We start from the raw sequence: 16228 nt of genomic DNA, 5'->3' as shown, positions 1-16228 counted from the left end.
TAAAATCAAATTCTGAGCTCTGTTATGACTACTTAAAAACCATACTAGAGCCACACGCTGACACAGGGCTCATTGCTATTCTTCCATATATTAAGGAAGTGCGTGCTAAAACTGCAGCAGCATGCTCTGTGCCATCCTAAACTCGAGTGTATACTCACCTGAGTGGAGCTTGGAGCAGCGACAGTTTCTAATGTGGTCTTGTGATACAGTAACACGTAAAACTCTCAAGACTATGGAAAAGTGCCACCCAGGGCTGTCATAGCAGTGCACAGAGTATATAATCAAGAAAACCCAGTGTGTAACTGCTTATTAAATGCATATTAGAAAATCCCTGGTGAAACTGGAAAATGCACAGATCAGATTGTATGCTAGGTAGTTCTTCCAAATGGTTCATGTGATGGGGGAAAGAATGGTTTAGACCACTTGTTGAGAACACATTACTAGAAAATCGCATATGGAGTACCCAGCAAGTAGAAAATTGACTAGGGCAAGCTTTCTTCCAAAATAAAACCAAACCAAACCACAACAAAACAGCCTGGGACTATTTCACCCACTCCTCCAGTTGCTGTCATAAAGTTGTGGCAATTCAGGTAACAGAATAAACAGCTTGCCACAGTTTTAGAACTTTTGTTCTATCGAATATGGTTCATCGGAAAAAGTAAAGTCAAATTTAGGACAGGGATCAGGAGAATATTTTCTACTTTCCCTTTAAAATCCTTCCAATACTAGTTCATATCATGGGATCAGCAGCACCGTACCTAAGGTGACACCTTCCGAGCTGGCCTGGCAGCCTGGCCCTGTCCCTCCCTCCCCCCGCAGCCTGGCACCTTCTTAAGGCAGACACACAGAGGCAGCCATGCAGCACAGCACAGCACTCAATGATTCAACATGGCGACACGGCGTTTAAACAGCATGGTCCTTGCTGATAATGTTCACATGACGCTTTCCTATAGAATTCCTACAAAACCCAAACATCATTTAACCTCTGGAGGTAATGCCAGGCTTTGCTCAAAGTATCATCCAAAGAAGAAAATGCTAGAATTATATTGCTACCACGGGATACATAACTTAAAACATCAGCAAAATGAAAACTAATCCCCATCTCGTTTAAGAGCTTCAGGTTTCAATGTGTGCTGCATTCAATAAACATCACAGCACCCACCCACAGGTCAGGCAGTTTCCCTTACCTGATAAAATGCAATACTCTCCCCACATCACCAACATAATTAAAATTGTAGACTCTCCTCCTCACAGACCATGTCAGATTACTATTTGATTTTAAGAATTTACCAGGACTAGTTATCTTTTACAAGGACCTTCCACGTAACTATAGTTAATAGTAGAAATGGTGCTATGACTATGGAGTGTAACAGTATTTTCTGTTACTATAAGGAAATACTCCAGTTAGAAAACTTTTCAGGTTGCATTTCAAGGGCCTGGCACTGGCATTGGATTGGCTCGGCTCTGGTGATAGCCGCATGGCAGATGGCATCAGGGCAGGCGTATATGAAAATGACCACACAGCCAGACAAGAAGCCAGGAGGAGTTTGGGAAAATCGGGACTCACAGTCCCTACATAGAGAATGCTCCCAATGACCAAATCCCTCCCACTGGGCCCCTGCCCCACCTCTTAGTACCACCACACTAAGGACTGTGATATACCAACATTCCGATAGCCACACTGTGGTGTGAATGGTAATGTAATGGTAAAATGTAATGGTAAATGTGGTGATTACCATAAACAGGGGCTATAAGTTCTTTAGTTCAGAACATGCTAGAACAGGGACAATGGCCCAGCCAATGGAAGAGCTGTCGTTATCTTCCTAAGTCTATTGTGCAAATGGCGGGGGCTAACCCAGAGGTCAGCTGGGATGTCACAAGGACTAACAAGTCTGCTGGGATTAAACATCTGCTTTACTGCCTGGACTTTGTGACGATTACTTCTCAGCATGAGGGTCGAGTGAGGGGAGTTACAGTACATGCTGTGCTCTAAATAGACGACAAGGTCCTAGGCAACACCTGCACTTGTCCCTTGAAGCACAAGGTCATTTACACTCCTCTCCCCTTGCCACACATATATAAAGACTTATACTGCAGCAGAATTTAAGATGACCATGACAGAGGTAACTGGGCAGAAAGGGGGTTATTTTAAGGTATAATTGAGAATCTAGAACGTTCCCATTAAAAACACTAGCAACTCTTAAATAATACAGTGGGGGGGGGGGCAGCAGTTATCATAAATAAAGCTGATAATGAAGTATCATCTCCCCAAAAAGGGGGTTGCGGGGGAGGCCCAACAATGAAAGAATGAGCAGCAAACCCATCTGCCCCGAGAGCAGGCGTGCAGCTCAGGAAGTAATCTGGAATAACTCTCACTCTGGAGGGAAGGTTTAAAAATGTTCTCCTAATATTCCCTATTTTGAATGCCTCGGTGGATTCTATTTATGGTCCTAGACAGAGAAGCCGTTACATTAGATCCTTATCACTAGGGGAGATGGGTATTTACTATATTAGGGTAATTACTTTTTTATAGAGACAGTTTATCTCATTAGATGTCACCACCCCAGCAAGAGCAGGTCTGTGCAAGGATTACTTCATTACAATCTCCTTAACAACGGTCTGGCACCCGGCTCTTGCTCTAAGGAATGCTGCCCACCCCTGCAGGGCAGAACTTGCAACACCACAGAGCATCTGGGCCTCTGGTGTGCGGCCTGCGGCTCTGTCAACTACAAAGCCATTCAAATGGCCCCATGATCAGAAACTCAGGTTCTTAAACATCTGCCAGCAGGCTAGAAGCTACCAGAAGTCAGGGGCAGTGTGTTTCTGAATTGAGACTTCTTGGCACACAGCAGGTGTTCATTAAGCATGATGAGAGGGCATGGCTTCTGGAAATGTCCTCATGCAGGAGTGGCTGTCAGTATATGGCATGGGACATAATCAGAACCTCAAAACAAAGTTGATATAAATGCCTGATAATCAGAAAGAAAAAAAAAACGTTTCTGGAACTCAGAAGCCACAGAAGATAGTTAATCAGGAGCCCAGAACTTGGAGAGCCTCATTCCTGGGATACCCAGAGGCAGGCGAGCACCCCCAATCCAGGTGGGGGTGCTCTTTATGATTCCTTTTGTATGTTGAAACCTAATGACTCTTTGAACTAGATTTTTCTCAGATAAAACAATGTAGTATTAATCTTCAAAAAAGGTACTTATGAAAAGCATGTTAAGAAGAAAATGCTTCATCTGTGCCAGTGTGGCAGGGAGTGGAAAAACAAGGATGGCACGTCTCAGTTCTCCCTTCCAGGAAGGTCCTGTGCATGCTGGGGTCTGCTGGGAAGAGGAATATATCAATAAAAAAAAAAAAAAAAAGTGTAAGTGCAGGAGGGACGTGGGGGCAGGATCGTAAACCCGCTGACCTCATCTAATTACGAAAAGGTCCTCCAGGTGCCTAGAGCTGGGGTGCAGGTGGCCCTGGGCAGCCGGAATCCCACATGGGCCATCTTGTGCACCAAACCAACACCCTCCGTGAGTGCCGCAGCAAGCGGTGTCCCTTAGGGGTGTCAGAAGAACAGTTCACAATGGCAAATGAGAAGAAATGGCCAAAGAGGCAAAAGGTGAACAGAGAGAAGAGTGTTCTGGCAACAAGGATCTTAAAAACCAAGGATGACATGAACGGTTCTGGTGAGGATGTGGAGAACTGGAGCCCCTGTGCATCTCCCGTAGGAATGGGACAGCTGCTGTGGAAAACTGTGCAGGTGGGTGCCGTGGAGCACGCCTGTAACCCCAGCAACTCTGGAGGCTGAGGCAGGAGGATCGCAAGTTCAAGTCCAGCTCAGGAACTTAGCAAGACTTTCAAGCAACTTAGCGAGCTCCTGACTCAAAAATAAAGAGGGCCGGGGATGTGACTCAGTGATAGAGCACTCAGGGTTGGATCCCCAGTACCAGGGGGTTGGGAGGTGTGGGGATTTCTTCAAAACTTAAGAGCAGAAGGACCATACGACCCAACAGTTTCACTTCTGAACGTTTATCCAAAGAATTGAAGGCAGCAGCTCGAGCAGGTAGCTGCACACCCGTGTTCACAGCAGTGTTATTCCCAACACCGAAGGCGAAAGCAACCCAAGTGACCAGGATGGAGGAATGGATAAACAAGATGTGGCATATAACACATCAGGGAACACTATTCAACCTAACAAGAAATGAAGAGTCTACACAGAAAAAACTGCACGATTCCACTTCATGAGGTACCCAGGAGTGGTCAACTCAGGCGGAATGCAGGAAGGTGACTGGCAGGGACTATGGGGAAGGAGAGGCAGTATTGACTGGGTATGGAGCTTCTCTTTTATAAGATAAAAGAGTTCTAGGGGCTGGAGCTATAGTTCAGTGGCAGAGTGCTTGCCTTGCATGTGTGAGGCACTGGGTTCAATGATTAGCACCACATAAAAATAAACAAATAAAATAAAGGCACACTGTCCCTCTACAACTACAAAAAAAAAAAAATTAGGGAAAAAAAGATAAAAGGATTCTAGGATCTGTGCATGACAAAATAAATACATATAATGTCACTGAACTGTATATGTAAAATGTTTAACATAAAAAAAATTTAAAAAGAGGTCAGGGGATGTAGCTCAGTGGTAGAGTGCTTACCTGGCCTGCGCAAGGCCCTAGGTTTGAACCGTGGTGAAGGGGGTGGGAGGGATGGGGCTGTGTAGCAAAAAATCTGAAGATGTGGTGAACCTTCATGTGACTAGAGTGTGGCTTGTTAGTTGGGATGGCACAGAGCCTTGGGCACTCTGCCACTGAGCAACAGAGCAATGCCCCCAGCCCCAGGAGGGCTGGTTCTGGGGGAGTCTGAGCACCAGTGCAGACCAGAGGCCCTGGTGCTGAGTGTCTGTGAGAGAGGAACGAGCCAGACCAAGGGGCGATAAGCAGGGAAGGGAAGAGAGCTGGCAGCACTGAAGTGAATTCTCCAGAAGTGTGGCCTAAGAACAAAGCAGAGATCAAGGTGGCAACAGATTTTCTTAAAAAAAAAAAATAAATAAATAAAATTCTCGCAGAAAAGGGACTAATGGGAACTCCAGAGGCTGAGAAATTAAGATTGCTGGTTACAAGATGGGGATGGGGTGGGGGCAGGGGCATAAACTGAACAGAAAGAAGCAGGTGACGGGCATCTGCACCTGAAAACCATTTTTCCCCCCTGTAAGAGAAAATCATTCCCAACTATGGAGAGGACACAGTGGGAATGGGACTTGGGGATTAGGGTGTGTGATTTGAGCAGGCTCCTTCCCATCTTTCTGCCTGGTGTATTTCATCACTTGGTGGCTGTGACAACAGGGGTAGGGGGCCTAGACACTGCAGGTGCACTGTGAATGGCAGCCATTGCTGGGAGGACAGAGGCGGCCCTGCTGGCCTCCCCTTGCAGGCTGAGTCCTCTGAGGTTACGGGAAGAGCTAGAGAGTGACTCAAGGCCTCAACTCAAAAGCCCACCTCTCTGAGGGATGTTGGAAGAGGACCAGGAAGCTGGTCAATCAAAGCAAGAGGGGACAAAGGTTGGAACACAGGACTGGACAAGGAAAGGGCTCCCAGGAGTGCTGCTGGACACCGCCCTTTGCTTCCAGGGGCTGCAAGGGGAGCTGGGCTGGGTCTCGGCGGGGCAGGAAGGTATGGGGAATCCTCGTGGGAGCACTAGGGGAATTGGATGAAGGCAAAGCCATGAACATGACAGTGTGTCACCAGGTCAGGAGGTGGGTGAGAAGGGGCAGGAGCCAGCTCAAGGGGGAAAAGGGCCGTGAAGGCTGAGGCTGGCGTGACAAGGAGGAAACACATGGAGACAGGAGCCCGGGTTACTTCCCCCTCCAATGACCAGGAACCCTAGGAGCTGGGACAGATCTGCTGGTCTGCAGCTCATTTTGAGACTGCGAGCTGTGGAGGTGGATCCATCCGGGTGAGAGGCTTGACAGTGGTCACTATCAAACTCTGCCTGGATGCCGTCACAGAGAGGCCTTATTCACTGGAACTTATAAAAGATGTCCTGTAACGTTAACTTTGTTTTGTGGTTTTAGGAATCACTTCATATTTACCTCCTCCTGTTCGATAATTTCTTAATTACCCAGACAATCTTTTCAGACTATGCAAACACAGGATGGAAGCACAAGTGGCAGAAATTCCTCCAACAACTCATTCACGCACACTGAAATGTAGGTTAAGCACCTGTTCTGTGTGAATAATTGGACTAGACAATGTAGGAGATTCTAAAGATGATTTGAGACGTTAGTCATGATACTTTTCCATTCCTACCATCTGAAGAGTTGGTGTATGTGTGCATCTATTCTGGATCTCTCTGAATCTTTTCCATTACATTTTCCATTTTCAGAGATTCCACCAGGGAACTGACTCTCCTTCACCAGATGTAGGCGTCCCAGCCACTCTGTTCTGTTTTGCAGTGCTGGGGTCTTGGTATGAACTCTGCCACTGGGCTGCACTCTTCCATGCCACCTAAGACTTTTTTTTGCACAAAGCAAGAGTTTGGGAAATTTTGTTCCCTAGCATCTTCCTTCAAGAGTTCCCAATAAACTGTCTTTCAAATAGCCTCTCTTTTGTAAGGAAGTGGCTGACTGATAAAAAGTGACATGTTAGGAGAGGATAGGTGCAGTGCCTCTCCCCCCAAAGACAGGACTTGAAAATAGAGTTAAAAATACAAAGTGCAAAGGTAAACACAGAGCTCAGTCTCCGGCCCAGCTGTACGAGGAGGATTAGGTTGTTTGAAAGGACTGCTCCAAAGCGGAGCTGCACATTCCTCAATATTATTATTCATATGGCTAGTATCTAACACTCGTGATTATTTCTCTAACTTTGAAAAGTAGTAGGTTTTTAATGCACGTGGCATATTTGTTGTGTCGAGCCTCTTGACTTCTATGTTCAGGTCTGCCCAGTACCTACTTCCACTGCCAATGGCCCTGGAATTCCCTCAGGGAATCCCAACTCCCTTTCTAGATTAGAGTTTAGAAGTTTAGATGAAGTTGATCTCTCCTTTTTAACTTCTTCTTCTTTTTTTTTTTTTGGTGGTATGGAAGACTGAACCTCGGAAGCTTTACCACTGAACTACATCCCTGACCCTTTTTTATTTTTTTCAGACAGTCTTGCTAAGTTATAAGAGGCCTTGAACTTGTGAACGTCCTGCTCGCTTCTCAAATTAGTGGGATTACAAGCATGCACCATATGCCTGGCTCCCCTTTTGAACTTCTGAGGGGAAGTGCCTTTTCTGTCTGGTCTGCTGAGAGGTCAGACACCCTGACAGTATCTTGATTCCAGGTGGGAAGGGTCTACCTGCACTCAGAGGAGGTTAAGGGCTGCCTCTCTATTTTTTCAGGCCCTGGATCTTAGTTATATAAGACAAAAGATGCATTTGACTGTTTGATCCAATTTGAGTTTAACTATGTACTTTGAAAAGAGAAAAAGTCCTGTCTCACATAGTACCTATCAGTAGTATGAACTGTACTTACAGAAAGTCACTTGAAACCATGTGACAACATTATAAAGAACTAGATGGAAGTCAGGAGTGAGTTCTCTACCGTGGATCCTATTCTCCCAACAACTCTGCTGAAGTTACTGTTATCAAATCACTTTCCCTTTCACAACCAGTTTCTTCTATTCAGCAGCATTCTCTGAATTAGGAAGAATGTTGGAGGAACTCAAGACAAGCAAAGGCAACACAAGAGCCTGCTCGGGGGTGAGAGCATGATGTACAGGACTGCCTGTGTGCACAGATGCCCCCACCCCTCAGATACAGGATGCCACTCCAGGAATCTTCTAGAAGAGCAGTACCCAGCTGCAAATGACAGCAGCAAAAACAGGAATACAGAAGATATGTGGGACTTGTAATAGGTATTCAGCTCCCACTGGTATAAAAGCAAATATCACAGCAATGAGAAAAAATATTAAGTTCAACACAAAAATGTGACTTTCTTCTTTTGTCCCTGAACCAAAGTTCAAAAGGAACAGGAATTATAGCTAGAAATATTCCTTTGACATCTGCCCTAAAGAATCCAAATTTCTCTCATACTCCAAATTAAAGCAGTATCTTTGGTTTTAAATATGTATTTTTAGTTGTAGTTGGACAATACCTTTATTTTATTTATGTATTTTTATGTGGTGCTGAGATCGAATCCAGGGCTTCGTACGTACTAGGCGGGCGCTCTGCCGCTGGGCCACAACCCAGCCCCTAAAGAAGTATCTTTTGGTGTATGCAAAATGCAGCAAGAGGGCTGGGGTGTGGAGCCCTCATCTCAGTGGTGGAGCGCTCACCTAGCACACGTGACGCACTGGGTTCCATCCTCAGCACCACATAAAGATGAAATAAAGATATTATGTCCCCCTACAATTAAAAAATAAATATTTTTAAAAATGGAGCAATAACCATAAAATTAATGCAAATTAATTTGTGGTTTTCTAGTCCTTTGAGGCAGGGACTAGTCAGTTGTAACTACGGAAGTATCAGCCTGTGAGTAGGTCAGGACTATAAGCCAGGGACCTCTTTTGAAGGGCACCCTTTTAAGTACGCACACTACAGCTCAAGCACACAGAGAAGACTGTGTAGTCCCTGGGCAAGAACATGCACATTCCAGAAATCTTCCCATTTTGAAAAGGGTAAACCACCCAAAAGAAAAGTAGGTAAGGGATATACAAAGGGAAGTAAGAGAAAAATGCATGCAAATAGTCAACGTATTTAAAGTTTTCCTAGTTTAAAATCTAAACGAGATATCATTTTCTACCTTCTCTGGCAGATACTGAAAAATGGACCAAACGTCTGTTAGGAACAGGTAAATGAAGAGTCCCAACCTCACAGCTTTCTGAGACAGCAATGTGGCAAAATCTATCAGACTCTCAAATCAGCTATGGAGCCTGCGTTAGGCTACTGTTTTCAACAGCAAGTTGCCAACAAACTCTAAAATAGTTCAGGGGAAAAAAAAGTGCCTCCACATATGTGTGTATACACACACGCCTGGGCAGAGGGAGACACGGGACAGAGAAAGCAAATAAGGCGGAAGACAAAGGCCTGGTGACTCTGGGCGAAGAGAACCTGAGTGTTTCTTGTACTGGTCTGGCAACATCTCCAGGAACATGGAATCATACCTATATAAAGGTAAAACTTTGAGAGAAATGACATATCTTAAAACAGAGCGTTCTCTAAGACATGATGTTAAATGAAAATGAAGGATCATGTATCTAGTATGATCTCATATTAAAGAGAACACACAGAGAAAAAGGTCTAAAATGATACCCAGCTATTAATGTTCTCTCTGGGGCACCCAGTATCCTGTGGAGAGGAGGTAACAAGTTCTACGTTTTGCTCAAAGTACTTCTAAAGTACTTGTGTGAACATCTGTGGCACTTATGCTGCTACTTCTGGTTAAAACAAGATGTGTTAACATTCCTGCAGCTGTAACATCAATGGTGGGGACCTTTGAAATGTCTACAGTGCGGCTCTCACAGACTAGGGGCCCCTGTGGGATATGAGTGTGTGGGCACCGGGAACCTGGGACTCTGGTTTATGACAATGCCCAAAGCCATACCAAAATCTTAAGGGCAGGACTAGGGACACTAAATGGGGGGGGGGGGGGGTGGTGTCCAGCCCAAATCCGAAGTGCTCCTGCTAAGAAATACTATTTGTTACGGTTTGGATGTGAGGTGTCCCCCCCCTCACACATCTCCCTTATGAGATGATGCAAGAAGGCTCAGAGGAGAAATGATTAGGTTGTGAGCGTCTTAACGCAATCAGCGAATTAATCCCCACAGGGATTAACTGGGTGGTAACTGAAGTGACAGGGTGTGGCTGGAGGAGGTGGGAATTTGGGCATGGCTTTGGGTTATGTATTTGTCTCTAGCCAGTGGAGTCGAGTGTCTCTCTCTCTCTCTGCTTTCTGATCCCCATGTGAGCTGCTCCCCTCTGCCACCCTCTCCCGCCATAATGTTCAGTCTTACCTTGAGCCCCAAGGAATGGAGCTGGCCTTCTGAAACCATGAAACCTCAAATAAACTTTTCCTCCTTTAAAATTGTTCTGGTCAGATCTTTTAGTCACAGCAGTGAAAAAGCTCACTAAAACACTGTTTATATATATGTGTGTGTGTGTGTGTGTGTGTGTGTGTGTATAAAATCTGATAAACAAGTGACCACAAGTCTTTTAGAAGAATGGAGTTAAGTGATTTGTGTGGATATGAAAAAATATCCAAGATGTATTACAAAATGGGGGTGGGGGGAACAATCCTAAGAGAAACCAAACCACAAGTTGTAGAACATATAACAAGTATGTGCAGGTTTCTACATATTTAGACCATTTTTAAAAGAAGAAAACTGTTAACAGCAGTTATTTCTAGAAAGTAGGTAGGGATTTTGTGTGTGTCAACGATTAGGTGTTTTATATTATTTTGTGATGCTTGTTAAAATCTGTATTAAAAATGATCAAGCTGGGTGCAGTGGCACACATCTGTAATCCCAGTGGCTTAGAAGGCCCAGATAGGAGAACGGCAAGTTCAAAGCCAGCCTTAGCAATTTAGCAAGACCCTGTCTCTTAAGTAAAATTTTAAAAGGACTAGGGATGTGACTCAGTTGTTAAGTGCCTCTGGGTTCAATCCCTAGTAGCTCTTCCCCAAGTCAAAAAGCCTAAAGACAATCTTAAATCAAGATGCTAGACTTGGGCTGGGGTGTGGATGGTGGTAGAGCACATGCTTATTAGCATGTATGAGGCACTGAGTTCAATTTCCAGCATGAGGAGGGGGCGGGGGGAAGATATGCAAAGTTAAACAATCTCAAGATAAAATAGGAAAAGAAACTAAATATATGCTATAAATGGAATTATTTAACAGCATATTTTTATTTACTTTCCACTTTGCCAACCAAACATAAAACAAAATACAACAGAGTAAACCTTGGCAGGCATCAGAACACACAGAGAGCTTGCTGGATTGCTGGGCCCCAACTTGAGATTCCAATTCAAGAGGTGAAGTAGGGCCCAAGAATCTGCAATCTCACAGGTTCCCAGATGCTGCTGGTCTGGGTACCACCTATGAGAATCACTGGCATTAAAAAAAAGAGTCAAAACAACAGAAAGTTGAAACAACAAGAGAACTAAGTGATCACATCACATTCCAACTTAGTTTCTAGGCTAGAAGCAGGGTTTTAAGGGCTCACTGGATAAGCATTGCCCAGAGTCCTAAAATCCTTAATAATGTCATAAAACATTTTAACAGTACAGTAAGGATGGGGGCATTCTCTGAAAAGTCTGGTGCCTACAGAGTAAGAAAGTCAGCGTTTAAGCCTGGCTGCCACAGGTGCTGGTCAAGAGCTGGCTGGTCTGTTCCCTTAACTTCTGCAAAGGATCAGGCATGCCACTGAAAATGTGCCACTTTGTTTTAAGGACTGTTTTGAGTTGAAGGCAAATGAGAAACTACAGCTGGAAGAACCACTGTACCCTCCCCCTTTCTGCTTAGAAGTGGGGCATAAATTTCCATTTACAAAAGCATCCTCCTTTTCAGAACCAGGAAAAGAACCCTTATCAATGGAGGTGGAAATGAGATGAGTCTCCACGAACAAACCTTACTAACAAGTCCTTATCTTCATTAGTTTGCTCAGATATTTACCTTTCTCAATTTATATATCTAGAACCCAAGCCCTCGGTGCCCTGTCTAGTCACTTCATCGTTTATTGTCCTTTGTTAAATGGCACATAAACTCTTAACTCTAGCCACTCCTTGGGGAGTTTCCTCTTTTCTGTGGCAGCCTAACGCCCAAACACATAAAATTAAAAACATCAATTCAGCGTACAAGCCTTTTTTCCTCCTGTTCTCCTCTCTCGTCAGTTCAGTTTTACTCACAGGCCCCCATGAACCTACGAGGGGAGGGAAATGCTTTTCTCCTTCCCTCCACTTCTTAGGCTGGTCCAACTGGTTACGTTTCATTCACTGTTGCATAAAATTGGAGATGTGACCACAAAAGGGGAGCTTACACTTCAATTAAAACTACATCACATGCTTTGGACAGGCTTTAGGCTAAAAATAAATGTGAAACCAGGTATGAAAAAGAAATATGAAGAATCCTTCCCCCCTCCAAAAAAAACCCCCACAAAACAAAAAACTAGGACTATGCATTCAAGATCCAGAAACATAAGCACTTCTCTAGTTTAAAGAAATCTGAACTGGAAAGAGTAAATGATGATTCCTGGGTGTGCTCTACGTGAAACAGCACCCCAGTCAATGGATCCATACTTGAAAGGCCCTGGCTTTCCAACAAGTGGCAAACACAAGTATCCCCTTTTGAAGGGCCTGGCTATACAACAGTGGTTGACATAAAAACCATACATTTATAAGTTTTAAAATAAAATGATTACACTTTGTTTGTATGTTTTCAAGATTCCCGGGGACAATCCACTGCTGGATCTTCTCAACGTGGTATTGTGTCTAGTGAGAACTCCGCACTAGAATTCTTGAGCACACCCAGGTTTGGGGACCACTGAGCTGCCCGTGAGAAACGGAAGAACCTATCTGCACTGGGTGGTCACATGTTCTATCAGAGGACATGGGCGATGCACACTGGGGTGGGGCGGGGAGAGAGTATCTATGTACTTGCCTAAAAGGCTTATTTTCTTGTGGTGTGGTTTGGTTTTCAGCTTCTGAACCGTTCCATGTTTAAGCAGCTCTGTTCCTTGGAAGGACTAAGTGAGCACTTAGAAGCACTGAGCACGGGGCCTGGTACACAGAGATACCAACTGCTTGCTAGTTTCAAATTGAGACCTTTCTGGATCAAATCCTTACAGACACTTTCAATTGCTTGTCTGCTCTAACTTGGCTTCAAACATCTGCTGTTCTCAAGTGGACATTTCTTTTGTGACCCCACTGAATGGCTGTTGCTACTGGACACTGGCCTCCTGAATTCTTAACCTCCCCTGGGGTGAAGTCAGTTCTGACTTCAGAACCTCAACACTTCAATGAAAGCTACATCACATGCTTAAGGATTCATCCGTAACTTACTGATAAAGAGGGGTAATAGGACGACAGCTGCATTAACTGCATTTTTAAATTTCAATGGCCCTGTGGGGTGAGGAGCCTCTACATGAACCTGATGATCTTGGAGAAAGGGGAGCCAGATCATCTGCTGCCAGCGAGAGGAAGTCGCACTCCAGCCAGGATGCCTAGAGCAGGCTCTCCTGAGACCTTCCTTTGGTTGACATGCTCATGGGACAGAAGGTGTGCCAAGGGGCTTCCAGTCACCTTCCTGCTATGTCTGCTGGCTTTCACTTGAACATCTAACGGCCAGCTCCACATGATAACACTGGTGAGGTTTACACATTTTTTTGGTACCAGGGATTGAACTCAAAGGAACTTGACCCCTGAGCCATATACCCAGCCCTATTTTGTATTTTATTGAGAGACAGGGTCTCACTGAGTTGCTTAGAGCCTCACTTTTGCTGAGGCTGGTTTTGAATTTGTGATCCCCCTGCCTCAGCCTCCTGAGCCACTGGGATCACAGGCGTACGCGATGGTGCCTGGTCTCTTTTATTTATTTTTTCAAAGTTTTCTAATAGCATTTTCTCCAAATCCTTACATATGGAATGATGAACAACTGTATGTTTGAACTCATGAAAGAACAAAGTCATGATAATCCAGTTTTTAAAAGCAAATTGCTTCTTTTGTAGGATTAATTCATTCGGCAATTAAAAGAGCAAAGATTCATCCCTAACTTACTGATAAAGAGGGGTAATAAGATGACAGCTGCATCAACTGCATTTTTAAATTTCATTTGAGTGAAGCAGTGTATTCATCTTTTAAACCTTAGCTTCAAACTTAGAATAGTTAGAAAGTAAATGTCCATGTGGTTATCTATAAATGTCCCAGAAACACCCACCCTTTTGGTTCCCAGACACTCAAGTATCTGTTGTTTTACGTGGCAAATATATCCCTCGAGTGCACATGATTACTGTCTTGAACAGGAGATGGTTCATTTCCCAGCGACTCTACCAGTATCTGCTTCAATTAATTTTAGAAAACAAATCAGTTTTCTTATCGTCTCTAAAATTAATCTGGAAAGTAGAAACAAACAACCACTTTAAAAATGGGTGAGTGTGGCCCAACAATCCACCGGAGCTTCACTCAGCAAAGGGCAACACGTGGCTTCTTGGAGGTCTTCTCTGGCCCTCGTTCCTTATAATCTTGGTTGCATTTCTCCTCGAGTTGCTCTGAACCAGTAATGGGGGGCAGGGACAGCACAAGGACTTGTCACAGTCTCTTCAGTAAGCACCCATCCTCTCAGAATCAGTCACACACAGGGATCTGCAGAGAACACCCCCCCATTCAGCCGGCCCCCCCTGGACACACTACCCCCAAGGAGCTTGCACTTGTGCCATGGAGCGGCGAAGCACCCGGGAAGCCAAGGCCCTGATCCTCCTAGGCCCACCTAAGAGTCCGCAAGTGGCCCAGCTGCCCAAGACACTACTGCTTTTGTCATCTTGTTTATTCATGAAGGACACTCCAATGGCAGGAAGGATTATTCTCTAACTTATAAATGTGCAAGTGTGACTTCAACACAGGCTATGCTACAGGGTATGCTACTCACCACTGTCCTATGCCCTCAGCCATACACAGGACGCAGGGCCAACAACCAGGCGGAAGGGAGCAAGAGGGGATGAAGAGGACAGTAGCTTCTGGAGAAAGGCCATGGAATGACAGCATGACTCCCACACTAATCCCCCTAATGCCACAGACCAGGAGAAAATAATGGAAGACTCTATGCTTCCAAGTCCCTTGTGGTTTTAACCAAAGCCACCCTTGGGACTTTTTTGTTGTTGTTGCTTATTTGTTTGTTCCTACAGGAAACTGGAACATGGGCTTCTGCTGAGGAGCCTCAGTGTGAAGGCTAAATGCATCGCGGCCCACAGGAACACCTGTGCAAGAGCAGTGACCAATCAAAGCTGGCCTTCCAGGTTCTCAGCAAGGACCATGGTTCTCAACCTGGATGGGTTAAAGCCTTAGATCCACGGGTCCTCCCATAAAAATGTGCATACACACAGCCTCTGTGACCAAGAAAGGGCCCCCAATCTTCTGAAGCCTTTATGTTTCTCCAATTTAACAAAAAGCCCAAACACGATGACTTCCCAGAGCCAAATCGGCAAGCCTTAAACCAGTCTCTTTCAATGACCCAACTCTGCCTTGTTGCAGGAGCATGGCCAAGACAAAACACGTGATGGTGAAGCAATGAATGAATCAGTGAATGCGTGTAGCCGTCCTCCAACCAAACTTTATATACAGATGCATGAATTTTAATTTCTTAATTTTCATGTGCTAGTAGATATTCCTCTCAATTTTTTTAAGCCATTAGAAAATGTTAAAACATATTTAGCTTGAAGGCCATAAACTAGATGGTAGGCTGGCGGGCTGTTAATCCCTGCCCAAGTCCCTGACTGTGGCTCCAGAGCCCCGCTTAGTACCTGACCCTGGGTCATCAAAGACGGGAGGCTCTTGACTAGCAGAGGCAGCGCACCATGATAGGGAGAACACCGGAAGAGGATAGTGGCACACTCTCCCTCCCTCCCTGGCGCCTGCTCTCTCCATGAACATCCTGCTCTCTGGACTTATCAGGAAAACAGAGCATGCTCTCAGGTGACTTATGAAGTCCCCTGCACCTCTGACCTTCTATGAGCCTTCCTGTACAAATAAGTAAGAGAACTGTACCCATGAACAGGCTGACCCAGAGGAAGGCACATCTGTAAACAAGTTCACACGTCCCAGGTGAGGGTCAAACTGGAGCAGAGGAGTGGCAGCATCTGGGTCAAATGTGAATCTGAAAAATGCTAGCAAGGTGGTGATTTCCTGTCTAGAGGGAAACCCCCCATTTCTGTCTCTATCCCACTTGGCTGCTAAGCAAGGGTCAGGCCAAGGGAAGCTTGCCGAATGCCCCACAGCAAGGCTGTCGGGGTACAGTCTCCCACTGAGGAAAGCAGCTCCCCAACAAACCGATACCTCTTTGTTTGGCTTTATACTATTCTAGTGGGCGGGGGCCGAGGGAGACTCACACAGATGGTCAGAGGCAGATTAGAAAACTGCAGCCCAGAGAACAAGGAGTGAAGAGGGCCCAGGAGGAGGCGCCCCACAGCCAGGCAGAGAATCGGCTCCAGGAGGAAGAGGGAGTACACTGCCCTGGTGCTGAGGGAAGGCAGGTGAGGGTGGGGGTGAGGGTGGGCTCACAGGT

At 45.2% G+C, this 16228-nt stretch overlaps 1 protein-coding gene across 1 annotated transcript in view; it reads right to left on the bottom strand.

Moving 5' to 3' along the window:
• Positions 1-16228, bottom strand: part of Cdyl (chromodomain Y like) — a 179148-nt gene that overhangs the window by 48345 nt on the left and 114575 nt on the right. The gene's annotated exons all lie outside the window — the stretch shown is intronic.

Source organism: Marmota flaviventris, chromosome 6 (genome assembly GCF_047511675.1).
Source record: "Marmota flaviventris isolate mMarFla1 chromosome 6, mMarFla1.hap1, whole genome shotgun sequence".
NCBI lineage: Eukaryota > Metazoa > Chordata > Mammalia > Rodentia > Sciuridae > Marmota > Marmota flaviventris.
Note: the sequence above shows the minus strand (reverse complement) of the source record. Positions and strands in the feature narration are given on the sequence as shown.